The sequence below is a fragment of the Pinus tabuliformis genome, chromosome 3_2 (genome assembly GCF_031772625.1).
Source record: "Pinus tabuliformis cultivar Carrire ecotype Pingquan chromosome 3_2, CPIR1, whole genome shotgun sequence".
Classification (NCBI taxonomy): domain Eukaryota; kingdom Viridiplantae; phylum Streptophyta; class Pinopsida; order Pinales; family Pinaceae; genus Pinus; species Pinus tabuliformis.
In genome coordinates this window covers 877711928-877728926 of record NC_142302.1, presented here as the reverse complement: position 1 = coordinate 877728926, position 16999 = coordinate 877711928, and the positions used below count along the sequence as shown (strand labels likewise).

The following is a 16999-nucleotide window of genomic DNA, read 5'->3' as shown; positions in this document are numbered from 1 at the left end:
ATAAAACATATTATCATTTTTTCTCGTCGAAATTCACTGAAAAGTATCTGGTCGTTGAAGGATCCTAAAATTCACTATGTTAGATATGGCGAAAGACCTATTATAGCTATAAAGGGTGCTGATCTCCTAGTTAAAAAATGTAGATATTATCTTCTAATTTTTCGGCAATTTTATTTCCATCTTTGGTCCGAACCGTATAGGGTCTGTTCTCATCAATTATCCAAGAATTGTTCTTCTTCTCCAGGTTATTTTTTGAGGGTTCGGATGAACCCTCTTTTGGTCAGAACCAAAACGCTAGATGAGTTATTCATCCCCGTTCTTATTACCAATGAAATGGATCCAATAGTTCCGATTGTACCAATAATTGGATTATTGGCTACAGAAAAATTCTGTGACATATCAGGGCGGCCAATTAGTAAATTGTCTTGGACCAGTCTAACAGATGATGATATCCTCGATCGATTCGATCAAATTTGGAGAAATCTTTTTCATTACTACAGTGGATCCTTTGATCGAGATGGTTTATATCGTATAAAGTATATACTTTTATTATCATGTGCTAAAACTTTAGCCTGTAAACATAAAAGTACGATACGTGTAGTTCGGAAGGAATTAGGTCCAGAACTCTTTAAAAAATCGTTTTCAAAAGAACGAGAATTTGATTCTCTGCCTTTTTCATCAAAAGCGGCGGCCCGTTCGCAGAGAGAACGAATTTGGCATTCAGATATTCCCCAGATAAATCCCCTAGCTAATTCCTGGCAAAAGATACAGGATCTGAAAATAGAAAACTTATTTGACCAATGAAATGCTCTTTGAGTAATTGCCTCGATTCAGAATCATTTTTATTTTTCTATCCGAGAACTAATAGGAAATAGATACATTACATGGGGAAAGCCGTGTGCAATGAGAATTGCAAGCACGGTTTGGGGAGAGATTTCTCGCTCTTACTGATACTGAAGAGCAGATCATCCACTCCATCCGACGAGCTCCGGGTTCGAGTCCCGGGCAACCCGGATCAAATTTCTGATAGGTACCTCTGTGCACTTATTCTGGTTCTGGATCTAATCAAGTTTTTTTTTAATATTTGTTTCTATTCACAGGGAACGAACTATCGCACTACGGGTTCTCCAGAAAGGTGATAAATAATTGATATTCCACTCATATAAATTTATTAATAATTTGGTTCCAGAATTGCGTTGCACTTCGTTATAGCGAAAAAAAAAAAAAAAAAAAAAATACTTATTCGATCCTATCTGTTCTCATTCCAATTGATCTTCCATTTCTGGAACCAGGAATAAATAATTTGATGGAGTATCTAACCACAGATAGATCTATAGAGTGTGGAATATATCTAAAAAAGATAGAGTCTATCTAAAATACCTCTATATTCTATCCATATAGTATAGATTCAGTATCTATCCCGTTGGGATAGATATTTAAATTCCATCCCAGATATTGGTTGACATTGATACATGGATCATATTATACTGTAAAATAACAAGCCTTATGCTTGGGAGCCTCTGATGATTTTATAAACGAAGTTCTGACCATGACCGCAATTATAGAAAGACGCGAAAGCGCAAATTTATGGAGTCGCTTCTGCGACTGGATCACTAGCACTGAAAACCGTCTTTACATTGGATGGTTCGGCGTCTTGATGATCCCTACCCTATTGACCGCAACCTCTGTATTCATTATTGCTTTCATCGCAGCTCCTCCAGTAGATATTGATGGTATTCGTGAACCTGTTTCTGGTTCTCTTCTTTATGGAAACAATATTATCTCCGGTGCCATTATTCCTACCTCTGCAGCTATCGGTTTGCACTTCTATCCCATCTGGGAAGCAGCTTCCGTCGATGAATGGCTATACAACGGGGGTCCTTACGAGCTAATCGTTCTACACTTCCTACTTGGTGTAGCTTGCTATATGGGTCGTGAGTGGGAGCTTAGCTTCCGTCTAGGTATGCGTCCTTGGATTGCTGTTGCATACTCAGCTCCTGTTGCAGCTGCTACTGCCGTTTTCTTGATCTACCCTATTGGTCAAGGAAGCTTCTCTGACGGTATGCCTCTAGGAATCTCTGGTACTTTCAATTTCATGATTGTATTCCAGGCTGAGCACAATATCCTTATGCATCCATTCCACATGTTGGGTGTAGCTGGCGTATTCGGCGGCTCTCTATTCAGTGCTATGCATGGTTCTTTGGTAACTTCCAGTTTGATCAGGGAAACTACTGAGAATCAGTCCGCAAATGCAGGTTACAAATTTGGTCAGGAGGAAGAAACCTACAATATTGTGGCTGCTCACGGTTATTTCGGCCGATTGATCTTCCAATATGCTAGTTTCAACAACTCCCGTTCTTTACATTTCTTCTTAGCTGCTTGGCCCGTAGCAGGTATCTGGTTTACCGCTCTAGGCATAAGCACTATGGCTTTCAACCTAAATGGATTCAATTTCAACCAATCTGTAGTTGACAGTCAAGGCCGTGTAATTAACACTTGGGCTGATATCATTAATCGTGCTAACCTAGGTATGGAAGTTATGCACGAACGTAATGCTCACAACTTTCCTCTGGATCTAGCCGCTGTTGAATCTATTTCAATAGGTGGATAATACTCTGATGGATTGTTATCGTGTATTGCTTAATTGAAGCATACCAAGCCTTTCATTCATTTTATTGAAAGGCTTGGTATGCTTCAATTGTATTGTTTGGTGTTATTCTTCATACTTCTTCCCATTCCATCAATAATGGATATGTGCAGTTCCCCTGCATCCAGCAGGAATTGAACCCGCGAGTTCGCCAATTATGAGTTGGGCGCTTTAACCATTCAGCCATGGATGCTGGATAAAGATCATCAACATATTCATTCTATAATATGAGTATAGACTCAGATCTAAAATTGGGTAGTTCGGGATTGGGACCCATTTACATTCTTTCTCTCATACTTGATTCATGTCAAATATTCTCAATAGACATTCAAATAACATTTCATTTCATTGAATTAATTTGATAATAAGCCATACAACTTGTTCGAGAGTTGAGAGTTAGTCATCAATCTTGCTTTGATCCCCTATCAGAGGTCACCGACGACCCACATAAGAACAAACGTTAGCTCATTTTTTATTCTTGGAAGAAATGACTGTAGATAGATAAATTGGTTTTTCCGGGGCGGACGTAGCCAAGTGGACCAAGGCAGTGGATTGTGAATCCACCACGCGCGGGTTCAATTCCCGTCGTTCGCCCATAAAAGAAGATAAAAAAAATCGGACTGGATCCGATTCGTTGTCATTTTCCTTCCTACCTATTTAAGTGAAATAAATTATATCCATGGGACATAATGGTATCGGTTGGTTGACACGAGATTTACAATTATATGAAATCAATATATGCTATAAATATTCTATTTATTGGGATAAAACAAAAGGGAGAGGTAAGGGGGGGGTTTCAAATAAATGAAAAAAAGAAGAAGACCCTGGATAATCAAATTGGAAGAGATACAAAGTTATCAATTTCTATGCAATCCATGGACCAAATCCAATTTGATTAGATTGTTAATTCAAATCCTTTCACGTCGGGAGCGCCTTATAAAGCTTTTTGATCCTAGAATTCTCAGTACGTTGCTTTTACGCGATCTACGGAAAAGCAATCCATATTTTTTGGTCAAAGGTATAGTAGTACTTACATTATCGATCCTCATATATCGCTTCAATCATCAAAGTAGTATGATTGATAGAAAAAATTTCTATTCGATTAAACTCTTTCCTATCCATAACTTTATGGAACTTGGAAATGAAACACCGGAAGAATATTTAAAGCCTTTCACTCAAAATTGGTTGAGATTTCCGCATCTTTTACTATCTTTCCAATTGAAAAGATATTACAATCGGGATTTTGATCCCATTAGTTTAAATTCAGGATATGGCAAGAACACGAACAAGAAGGATGAGATTATCTCGAAGAATCAAGGACCGAGCGAAACTCATTCGGAAAATGATGAGAAAGATATCAATTTGAAGATCGATTCAACTCTTAATTCAACCGAAAATGAGTATTGGAAACCTGAAAAATATCTTTGTGAAGATCCATTCACAAGGAATAAAACGGAGATTGAGCAACGAAGAAAAAGATCAATTCTTTGGGATCTTTCTTTTATTGAAAGAGAACAAACAAAAATAGAATCGGATTTGTCCTCAAAGTGTTTATCAAAAGATTATCCAATCTCTTGGGCGAAAGAATTATTTACAGAAGATCAAAGATATACAGAAGAGAATTCCTTTCCTTTGGAGAGGAAAAGATTCATTGAAAATTTTACAAAATCAATTCGCTATTCTTTTTTTTACATATTGCCAATAGATGAACCGTGTATGGGTGGTCCTAGTGCTACTAAAAAGCCCATTGAAGATTTCAACTTATCCAAAAGGTTATTTAAAATAAAAAAAAATGTTTTTTCCCAAGATTTAAGGGATTCAAAATCCTATTCATTAATGAATAGGATAGTTGATCTATGGAAGATAAAAACATATTTTGAAATTGAAAATCCTTCCTTGAATTGTGCTATGCGGAGTTTTACTCTGCCTTGGAATCTATTTTCTGCATTCTGTGATCAAAGCAAAGGAAAATACATATTGCACAAAAATTGTCTGGAAATGACAGATCAATTCACTCTATCAATAACTAAGCCTAGTCAGGTTCATGATAAAATTTCATTTTTTATTTATTATAACAAGAATGGATCGTTGAGATCGGATCGGATCTTCAATCACAGAGAAAAATGGAAGAATCAATCTTTATGGGTCCTACTCAATATTATTGATAAAGCGGATGATTATTTAGATCAAATAATCGACAAACAATTGAGCCAAATCGATTCCAAAAATTGCTTGGAGATAGGAACTCCCTTTAACAATTATAGAACTGAAGCTTTGGGTTGGTATGAATCAATTAAGTATAACATTGACAACAGGTATTCGAAAAATTTATTAAATAGATTCTATTTTATAAATAGGCTCAGTCGCAATTTAAAGGATCAAATTAGAACAAATTTTATAGAAAATGAAAATTTAAATAATGTAACGAAAGATACAATTGACCGGCATTCATCAAGTTGGAAAAAAATTAAGAGAGAATGGTTCAACCATTCTATTATTCGAATTGATAAACATATCAATCGGAATTTGAATGTGTACAAATGGTCCAATCAGACCGAATACTTTATGAAATATTTGAAACAGGTTTTTTCTAAAAAAAACTATTTTAAAATAGTGTTCGATCCAATTGAATTATGTACTAATACTAATCGAGATTCAATTGGTTGGTCTGTGTTTTTATCCCTTTCTGAAAGTACTGTAAAGATCTTAAACTCGAAGTTCGATATCATTTCGAACTTAAATTCTAAGTTCGATATTTTAATTTCGTTTTTTGATTTTGCATTTCATGGGCTCCAAAGTATGAATTATAGACTATTAAATCAGTTGTTAGATCCAATTGGTACTCTAATCGTTCGTTTAAAAAAATTTAAAACCTTTCTTTTGTATGACCATAATCTTTCACAAAGATCGAAATTATTGATTGATGAAGGAACAATTGCACCATTTGTTACGAATAAGATACCAATTAATCCATTGATTATTGACTTTTTCGATAATGAAAATAATCGCATGGAATCATTCGATAACACTTATTTTTCGACGATATCCAACGATCGAGACAATTGGTTGAATCCTGTGAAACTATCTGATCAGAGCTCATTGATAGCTTCTTTTCACGGAGCAAATACGCTCCAATTTTTTGATTATTTGCATCATACTCGGCCAAATTATAGGAATAGATTACCTTCTGATATGAAAAGATTTTATATAAAAAGGAATAATTTTACATATGGACAATTATTCAATCTTTTGATCATCCACAACAATCTATCTTCCTTGCCCATTGGTGAAATAGGACCCGTTCACTCAGAAAAAGAGACTATTTCATTCATCAAATCACAAGTATCTAACATATTATTACCTAAATATTTAAAACGAAAACGAAGTGGTGACCAAACGTTTGTATTAATCTATGATTTGTACAGATCCTTCAATTTACTAACTCGATTGAATCCATTCGTTCGTGAAAAGAGATATCTTTCTTCGATCGAAGAGATTTCTACAACGCCTTTAACAAAAGAACAAATAGTCAATTTTGAAAAAAATTTTTGCCAACCTTTTTTTAAAAGATCCGATTCAGAAGAAAACAACTTTGATCAATGCTTTAAAAGGGGTTTCAGTTCAAACGTGGGTCTTATTCAAACTCGATCTTATCAAGATGATTTACTATCCGAAATGTTTTCCAATAAGAACGAGGAAATTTTTCCTCGTATTCAAGATTGGTTTGTAACCGAATGTTTAAAAAACAAAATAGTAAACGAAGACATAGATGGAAGGAGTACCCTTTCTAATTCATCTAAAGAGGAACAGAATATTTATAGGATCTCTCAAATAGATAGTATTTTTTCAAAACATATATGCCCTGGTTTTTTACCTCTGCATGGTGTAAATATATTGAAAATATGCTTTTAGATACTCTTTCGGAGATATTACTACATGGCAGTAATCCATTTGTATCTATTTTGCAAAATATTAAGCATAATATTTTGCTTAAACGGAATATATTGTGGGAACTTTCTCATCCATTATGGGAACCTATACAATGTAAATTGAGAACGAATCTTATTAATAAGTTTTTTTTTCCAAGTAATAATTTCAAGGATTTTTTCCCTTACTGCAAGGATTTTTTAATAGAGGAAACTAGTGATCGAGAGAAGTCATCAGTTCCATTCATATGGGCACATATGAGATTACTAAATGCTCGGGGGTATAAATATGGGATTCTTATCCCTTTTTTCGTTCTTGGGTATTCTATTCTTCAATATTTTAAAGTTATTTCTTTCACCTTTATCAATATAAAGAGATACTTTGAACTCATCAAGTATTTAAAGCATCCATCATACGTGATAGAGTTGCAAAAAATGATTAATCCTCCCGTGCCTAATAGCTTTCTCTATTATACAATAGACAGAGACAGATCCAGTTCTCTTCCACAGATTATTAATAGTTTTTTTTCTATGAAGAGGAAGAGGAAGACGAAGAATAGAAATATAAAATTGCTTATAACTATAATAAGAGAGTTGAACGGATTGTGCTCTAGTATGGATATCTCCGAAAAAGAGATGAACTTACTAGTTCAGTTTCTAATGACGGAAAAAGCCCTTTTTAAATTTGAATCAATTTTTACTTACAGTCATAATTTATTCAAGAATGAATTTGGAGATCAAATCATTAGACAGCCAGGGCTTATTCACTTACGATATTTGGCCTACACTTATCAAAAAGGTCTAATTAATTACGGGTTCAATCCATTTTGTTTAGCAGAAAGATGGGTATTCCTTGCTTTTTGTCAGAAGATTACCTCTTCACAAATATTGTGTCAAACCAACCCCACATTTCATGGAAAACCTTTCTCACTCCACTCAGGATCATTACTTTCCAAAGGGATTTTACTGATAGGTCCTATGGGAACTGGCCGATCCTATTTGGTCAAAAGTCTAGCAGCAGACTCATATGTTCCTTTAATAAGAATATCTCTGAAGAAGCTCTGGTATGGTGAGTATTTAGATTACCCTCTTGAACGTATTCCTACTGAGTTTGATCCTTTTGTGAAAGACAAAATGGAAGATTTCCATATTACCTTAGAATTGGCGAAAAGCATGTCTCCTTGCATAATATGGATTCCAAACATTCATGAACTGAATTTAAATGACGCAACTAACTATTTATTTGGTTTTGGCTTCACTGACTTGTTCCTTAGTGTATTAATGAACAATCTCTTTAGATTTAGAGATGGTGAAAAAGATTCTATGAGAAATATTCTTGTTATTGCTTCGACTCATATCCCCCAAAGAGTGGATCCAGCTCTAATAGCTCCAAATCGATTAGATAGATCGATCAATATTCGAATGCTTGTTATCCCACAACGACAAAGGGAATTTCCTATTCTTTTATGTAGCAAAGGATTATACTCGGGAAAATTTCCCGATGAATTTGGATCTATAACCATAGATTATGCTGTACGAGATCTAGCAGCACTGGCCGATGAAGCCTTAATACTTAGTATTACCCGAAATAAATCAGTTATAGACACTAATACAATTCGATCCGCTATTTATAGGCAAATTTTTCATTTACAATCTATGGATAATCAGGTTGGATCCAGTCAAAATGACGAAAGAATTATCTACAAAGTAGGAAAGGCTTTTATACAAAATACGCTTAGAAGAAATTCTCCCATGAATCCTCTATCTACAAAAAAGGAATTATGGAAGAAAAGGTTTTGTTATTTGTCCGAATGGTATTTAGAACCTTCGATTGCCGAAACAACTATGAAGGAATTGACCATACTTCCCCATATTTTGGGTTGCTTGGCCGGATCAGCGGCTCGAGATTCTTGGTCTATATCAGAACGAAATAGAGAGAATTGGATTCCTTTCGATAAATTAGCTGAGCATGATCTTGATATAGCTTCTAGTCTTTTAGAAAGTATTCTGGTGGAGTTTCCATTTTCTAGGTTAGGAATATGTCGGGGTAAGTCCGATAAGGATCAGATCACATTTGCTCCTCAACTCAAAATGAGAGATAATCTAGATCTGATACGATTTATGAAAGAATATGAATTGAAGTTTACTCCCGGCGCAAAACAAAGGGATATGGATGAAGAATTAATAAAGAATGTAGTTTGGACTCCTAGGATCTGGCGTCTTAGTTTTCTTCGCAGTAATAGATTCGATCATATAAAAACACCCAATTCATTGGGATCTTCGTATCAGTTCGGATCGTTAAGAAAACGGCAGATGGACAGATCTCTATTTCCTATACAATATCCGAAGCAATATAAATACTCTAAGAAACCACTGTTCTTTATAGGAAGACGATTTCTTTGGGATTCCTTCCTATTTCAAGAGCAGCGCCCTGTGTTTTCACGCCGAGAATTTTTCGCAAATGAAGAACTGCTGAAAAGGCTTTATATTACTTATGGTGCAAGAAGATTAATAGCACAACCTGATTTTTTCCCTAAAAAAAGTATCCAAAGTTTTTTTCGTAGATATGATTCAAAATCCACGATCAATTCGGTTTTGGTCATGAATTGGTGGAAACCATTGTCTCTTAGACATAGACATATCGAGCATTTCAAACGCATTCAAGCGATTGGTATCCAATTGGAACGTATGCAGCCATATTTTCCTATATATTCATATAACCGTTGGTTGACCGAAAATTCGAGAGAAAGGGTTGACCGCTTCCAATCGTTAATTCATCGCCAAAGATGGCTCGGAACCAATAGGTTATTATCTAATGAATCTTTTCTTTATAATACTCTATTCGAGAGTTATCAATATTTATCAAATCTGTTCCTATCTAACAGAATGTTATTGGATCAAATTACAAAGACATTGTTGGAGAATAAATGGCTTTTTCCCAATGAAATTGAACACTCAATTCATACAACAGGATTAAGATTTGATATCAGCTGGGAGAATATGGAATGAAGTAAAAGAAAATTGACCGGGCAGTAGGGTCGTGGGAATCAATGAGAGGTTCTACATATGCTCCAATTTAAGATCCTATAAAGACTTGATAGATCTTTAATTTGAGGTTCCTCACTCCGAGATCTCGACCATGTAAGAGTAAGCATAGTCTAATAATATCTCATTAAGTTAACTAGACTATGCTTACTCCTTATTTCCTCGATTTCGGTTCTAGCATTATTTTTTTTCCACACTATTTGAAGAGAGGAAAGGATAGAGTCACAGGATCCGACATGGATATAGTTGGTCAGGTTCGGTTGTAACTCCCATATATTGCAAGATCTTGATAGAGGTGGTATCTGGTCAATCTATGTATCGATCTTCTCAATCTGTGTCCTTAATGAAATATACCTCATAATACGAGGGTGTATTCGGAATGGACTCCTCATTAGGTAGAGAAGATCTGATCCTACCTGTGATCCACTGTCCTATTCCAACAGCGTTAACTTGTAGGTAATCGATCGTCGGAATACCTCGTATCAACAGAGAATCTATCTCAATCTATTGAGATACTCTACGAGATTTGCCATAATATTGCTCATTCAATAAGCATGAGCAATATTATGCCTTGAAGAGGACTCGAACCTCCACGCTCTTAAGCACGAGATTTTGAGTCTCGCGTGTCTACCATTTCACCATCAAGGCATCCCAAAAGGAAATTCTATTCCATTCATATATATATATGAAAAATATCCTGATCTATGAATGAACATATGTTAGAGATAGCGTATTCGAGTATTGATATACGATTGGTCATATAGGTTCATCATAAATTTTTTTTTATCTGGAGGAGATTTCCTATAAAACAAGACGACTGAATGAACATCCTTTATTTTTCAATTCAATACAAACCTAAAGAATTGAATATGGTACAAAATAAAAAATATTTTCAAAAACTTTAACTTTTTTCCGTAAAAGTGATGTCTTGGTCCGAGTGGAGGTAGGGGTAACAGTCCTTTTCTTTCTCTTTTCCACATGTCCATAGAAACATTTATAAAAAAAAAGATAGATATCTATTCAATCTATTTTATTAGAGAGGTAATAATTTGTAAAATTAATCGCACTTCTTCATAAGGGGTCCATTGATGAAAAGAGACTGGAAAAAGTAAAGTTCGGACCCAATTCCTACAGTTATGGATATAAGCACAATCCAAATTCCTGGAGAGTTATACATTTGTGTATCTATGAGATCATTTACTATTTCTTGAAGCTAAATCTTTCCCCTGGATAGACCATATAGCCAGAAAGACCATAAACCAGAATGGAAGAAAAGCAAATGAAACTCTTTCAAACGATCTCAGGGTATAATTGAAAATGAAGTTTTCACTTTGTACATGTCAGATCATGAATTAGTAATTTATTTCAATCTCCGAAAGAGTAGAAAAAGTTTCTAACTTCCAAGTTTAGGAGATTTACATAATCTCATGAATAGGATCAAATATTCCTCCATAATCTATCTCCTTTTTCCTTAAGGAAGCCTTCCCAAGAGGACTTAGATCTATCTATGATTTATGCTTTTTTTTTTTATTTTTTCTCTTTTGTTCCGATAAACATATTGTCCGATCTGAACGGGAATCAATTTCTAATTTATCAGAATATATAAATCCACTATATAGATAGGTAGATCTCGATCCTGTTTATGAGTTAACGAAAATGTGCAAAAGCTCTATTGGCTTCTGCCATTCTATGAGTCTCTTCCTTTTTGCGTATAGCATTGCCATTCCCTCTAGCAGCATCCATTAATTCGTGACTCAATTTGAAATTCATATTTCGACCTGGACGTTTTCGAGATGCCCCTAATAACCAACGAATGGCAAGTACTTTTCCTTGGGTTGATCTTATCTCAGTGGGAACTCGATAAGTCGATCCACCCACACGTCTTGCTTTTACTGTTACATTGGGAGTTACTCTACGTATTGCTTGGCGTAGAACAGATAGTGGATTTTTATCCGTCTTTTGTTGAATCTTTTTGATGGCTCGATAAAGAATTCGATAAGCCAATGATTTTTTTCCGTTTTTAAGAATACGGTTAACCACCATGTTAACTAATCGATTATGATAAATAGGATCGGATTTTGCAGGTTTTTTTTTTTTTTTTTTTTTTTTTTTTTTTTTTTTTTTTTTTTTTTTCTGCAGTACTTCGCCGTGACATGAGTGTGAAAAAGGTTCAAGAATCTATTTCATAAAGGCTGAAAATCATTTATTTTTGCTTTTTTACTCCATATTGTAGGGTGGATCTCTAAAGGTATGAAAGATCTCCCTCCAAACCGTACATACGACTTTCGTCGAATACGGCTTTCCACATTATTATATCTGCATAGATGAGATATATTCTTTATGCATATAATTCTGTTTACTCACTCTCAATTGAGTATCCGTTCCCTTTCTTTCTTTTGCTATGATTGGAAATCCTGTATTTTACATATCTATACGATCAAGTCCTTAGGTTTACAAAATAGTGTATAAAAAAGTGTTTCAAATCATTGCTATTTGACTTGAACCCGTTCTAATAAGGTCAAGGTATTTTTTAATTTTCTGTTGAAAAAATCAGGGAAAACTTCGAAAATGATTTCGATATTGAACCTTGGACATATAATAGTTCCAATGAAAAATAAGATCGTGTTTTTTTTTTTCACGGTAGCCTGCTCTAGTCCCCTTACAAAACGTTCGTTATTAGGTTAGCTATATACTTAACATGTTCCTAGCAATTCACATGGCATCATCATGAAATGATACAAGTATTAGATAAGTAAGAATATACAACGCACTAGAACGCCCTTGTTGACGATCTTTTACTTCGGCAGCATCTAGGGTTCCTCGAACAATGTGATATCTCACACCGGGTAAATCTTTAACCCTTCCTCCTCTTACTAATACTACAGAATGTTCTTGTAAATTATGGTCAATACCAAGTATATAACCAGTGATTTCAAATCCAGAGGTTAATTGTACTCTGGCAACTTTACGTAAGGCAGAGTTTGGTTTTTTGGGGGTGATAGTGGAAAAGTTGACAGATAAGTTTTCTTCACTGTCACTCTACAAAACCATACATGAGATTTGCACCTCATATGGCTTCTCGTTCAAATTTTTTTTTTGTTTCGAAGTAAGATAAATTGGATTATTCTCGTTGTTCGATAATATTAATATTCCCTTCCTTTATACATTATGTCTCAAAGAGTAACTGGAACCAATTAAGTCAAACACATTTTCGTATTCTAACCAAACACTAATGAATCCTATTTGTCCTTTTCGGTCAAAAATATTATGCAAAATATTCGGGATTCCCTCTTCCTTCTCTATTCCCATCCTATAAGTACAGTGCCTGAAGAAATACTCTTTTTGTATGAATCGACATTATTACATGCTAATTCCTTCTTGATATCTCGATATATCATTCCTCCAAATCACAAATTGGATTCGAAATTGACGGGTTAATGTGAGCTTATCCATGTGGTTATACACTGTTCGAATTTGAACAGGAATCAATTTAATGAAAGATCCTGGCTTTCGTGCTTTTGTTGGGGTTGTCCAAGATCATTTCGATGACCTATGTTGAGGGAGATATATATCCATATCTATCTGAGATATGATCTGATCGACTGCGTAAGTCCACACGAATAGCAACCGATACCAGGGAGAGTATACAGAAAAGAAAGTGATTTTTGATCTGATATGATGAACTTATGAACGACATCAGTCCTATATCTTGTTTTTGTGGACCGGTGGAAAAGTGAGGGCTCAGCAGGAAGAGGATTGTACCACGAGAGAGCGAAGGGGTCAACCTGTTCCGAATAGACAACATGGATTTTGGAAATGTAGTTGTACTCTTACATCGATCCAGATCAAGAAGTATTTCCATCCACGGGGGTAAATATTTGCTCGCTAGACGAGAGGATAGCAGTGCTAGTTACAAATTCTGTTCCGGTAGGATTTCACTTTATTTCTATAAAGTAGTTAACGGTTGCATAGGGTCTTCTCCTTGGTGCAAGAAGAACAATTTGATCTGTATCATCTCTGTATAATCTTGACTCGATCTTGTTCTCCTTGTTCTTCCAAACAATATTGAGTTCTTTCCATACGCACTAGTGCTAGATCAGATCAAACATGCTGATTCAAGTTCATGTAAAACTTGCTTGATCAAGATAGGTAAAATATTACTAATTTTACGGGACCATATGTTATGATTCGAATCAGTAGGAAATACTACTTTCGACAGGATTCACTCAAAATAGGCTCCAATTTTTTTTCGTAGTAGTGTGAAAAGAAGGAAGGTCTGGCTTCAAGTTGTTCGAGATAAAATAGTGGGATAGTTGTGTTGAGTCTCTCAACCCTTTGGTAAGTTATTATTCATAAGTCAGTTCTCCTTCTAGATGAGAGTAGGGAAGGGATATAACTCAGCGGTTGAGCGTCACCTTGACATGGTGGAAGTCATCAGTTCGAGCCTGATTATCCCTAAACCTAATGTAAGCCCTTCCATATTTTTTGGTCAAAGGTATAGTAGTACTTACATTATCGATCCTCATATATCGCTTCAATCATCAAAGTAGTATGATTGATAGAAAAAATTTCTATTCGATTAAACTCTTTCCTATCCATAACTTTATGGAACTTGGAAATGAAACACCGGAAGAATATTTAAAGCCTTTCACTCAAAATTGGTTGAGATTTCCGCATCTTTTACTATCTTTCCAATTGAAAAGATATTACAATCAAGATTTTGATCCCATTAGTTTAAATTCAGGATATGGCAAGAACACGAACAAGAAGGATGAGATTATCTCGAAGAATCAAGGACCGAGCGAAACTCATTCGGAAAATGATGAGAAAGATATCATCAATTTGAAGATCGATCGTTATATGAATATATCATATAAAATATATGAAAATATATCATGAAAATTGACCTTTCAATTTAAATTGGTAGATTCCATTATTATTTTAACGTTTTTGTCGAGATAATGGATTGATTCAATTTGCAGCATATTTAGATAAAGAATATGCAGAGTTATCTATCTACGAGAGAAATGAATAAATGAAATACATAAGATGTCTTTCACATCACAATATATGAATTAACCCCATTGTTAATTATGGCAGTTCCAAAAAAGCGTACTTCTAGATCAAAAAAAAAAATTCGTAAAAATGTTCGGAAGGGAAAAGCATATCGGGCCGCAATAAAAGCTTTTTCTTTAGCTAAATCTATCTCCACCGGTCATTCGAAAAGTTTTTATTGCATAGTCAATGATGATTCCTCTGGATCATCCAAATCAAAATTGACAGCAATTGATTTGGATGACCCGTAGCACAACACGAGCGAATATACAACACCACCCTCTAGGACCCTAGAGAACAGTGATGCAAAATCATTTTATTCGGGTACTCCCAAGGGTGGTCATACGGAAAGGACACGGTCATTAATTAGTTCCACTACAGTACTTTCCTTCAGCCAATCTGGATAAATGATGAATTTATAAACCATTTTTCTATCCATTCTGCCTTCCCACTAGAAAGGGATTAGAGTTAATCCTTTTTTTTAAGGATCCCGAATGAACTTCAGCATTACCATTATGCTACCAAAAATTTAGCATAATCTTATCAACATCCCAATCCATCCATTCCGATCCAAAACTAGGATTAATTTATTATTATTTATAAATAAAGAGAACCTATGGAATCACGCATGGGGATGATATTATTTCATTATGGAATTGTTTGTGCATTTCGTAATAGATGCGCGTTATTGCTTTATGGCGAATAATTACTATAGTTTCAGATATCTTGATTCATTCTTCTTCTGTTTCTGCTCCTCCCAATGATTCATCCCCCTATTGGGTCCCATTTTTTCCCTCCTTTATGGTTGGATAAAAAGAAGTGCTCAATCCTTTAGGAGAACTAAAAGTAATCATCTTTCTTCGTATCTCTACCATTTATAATGCGTAATGCCCAAACCATTGTGACAGAGATACATAAAAAGAGCTGACTAATCTAGTGCAATTTGATCCTATTGATGAAACCCCCTTCTACATTTTAGTAGCTCAAAATAGGATCAATTCATTCATTAACAACTTATATATGGTAATATTAGCCTGTATGTAATATTATTGGGAGCTATAAATATATTTGGATGTCTCCCCTAAAATTGGAAAGTCTAAATAATAATCATATGGGAGATCATGGATCAGAAACATAGTTTCGTTCTAGATATGTATATAATCAAACCATCCAATCAAAAAAATTATAAAGTGATGGTATAACCATTTATTGTTTGGAATCTAGCTGTTCCGATTCTTCCCATCGTAAGCGAAATAAGCGAAAATTTACATATATTCTTTGTACGATAACGCATGTGACTATTTCCAATTCTCTTTCGGAACAGCGGGATCTGAACCCACGACCTCCATCACCCCAAGATGGCGCGCTACCAAGCTGCGCCATGCTCCGTTATAACTATCAACCAACATAAAATTGATTCAAATGTTAATGCCCGAACTTAGATCTTATTTGGACTTATATTATATTCACAGATCACTCCCTCTGCTAGACACGTTCCATAACATTGACGATCTGGTGTAAATAAGCTAGTATGGTCCCTACGAAGCCGCCATGGTGAAATTGGTAGACACGCTGCTCTTAGGAAGCAGTGCGAGAGCATCTCGGTTCAAATCCGAGTGGCGGTATTTTTCCAGGAAGATCTCATCAATCACTTCTTCCTATGTAACAATATATGTTCAATCTATTTTCATTGTGATGGATCAATCCTATCTTTCCATCATAGATCTCATTCGGGAATAAAACGAATAAATGAGTTTATTATGATATTCATAACTTTAGAACATATATTGGCTCACATCTCTTTTTCTCTCATTTTGGTTGTCACTCTCATTTATTGGGGAACCTTAGTTTATCGAATTGAAGGACTAAGTAGTTCGGGAGGAAAGGGCATGATAGTTACTTTTCTTTGTACAACGGGATTATTAATTAATCGTTGGCTTTATTCAGGACATTTACCGTTGAGTAATTTGTATGAATCATTCATGTTCCTTTCCTGGAGTTCATCCGTGTTCCATATACTTCTAGAAGTACGGAGTCGAGATGATCGGTGGTTAGGTGCAATCACCGCGCCAAGTGCTATGTTAACTCATGGGTTTGCTACTTTAGGTCTTCCGGAGGAAATGCAACGATCCGGAATGTTAGTACCTATTTGGTCAATTTAGTGTGATCTAAATTGCTATTTAAAATGTCAATCCGGGGTTCGTAAACTGACGAAGTGAAGTGTACTATATGTACTAGATAACCATTTCCTTAATCTTTTGTCGTTTTTGAGTTTTTTTTAGTTTGTTTTTTGGATTTATCTTTCCCTAATGTATGATGGCGAAAA

The 16999-nt window shown here is 35.1% G+C and overlaps 1 non-coding gene across 1 annotated transcript; it reads right to left on the bottom strand.

Annotated features, from left to right (window-relative positions):
- Positions 1–10185: 10185 nt before the first annotated feature.
- TRNAL-CAA (transfer RNA leucine (anticodon CAA)) lies at positions 10186–10266 on the bottom strand. Its single transcript has one exon. It is a non-coding gene; the product is annotated as a tRNA-Leu (tRNA).
- Between the last annotated feature and the right edge of the window lie 6733 nt (positions 10267–16999).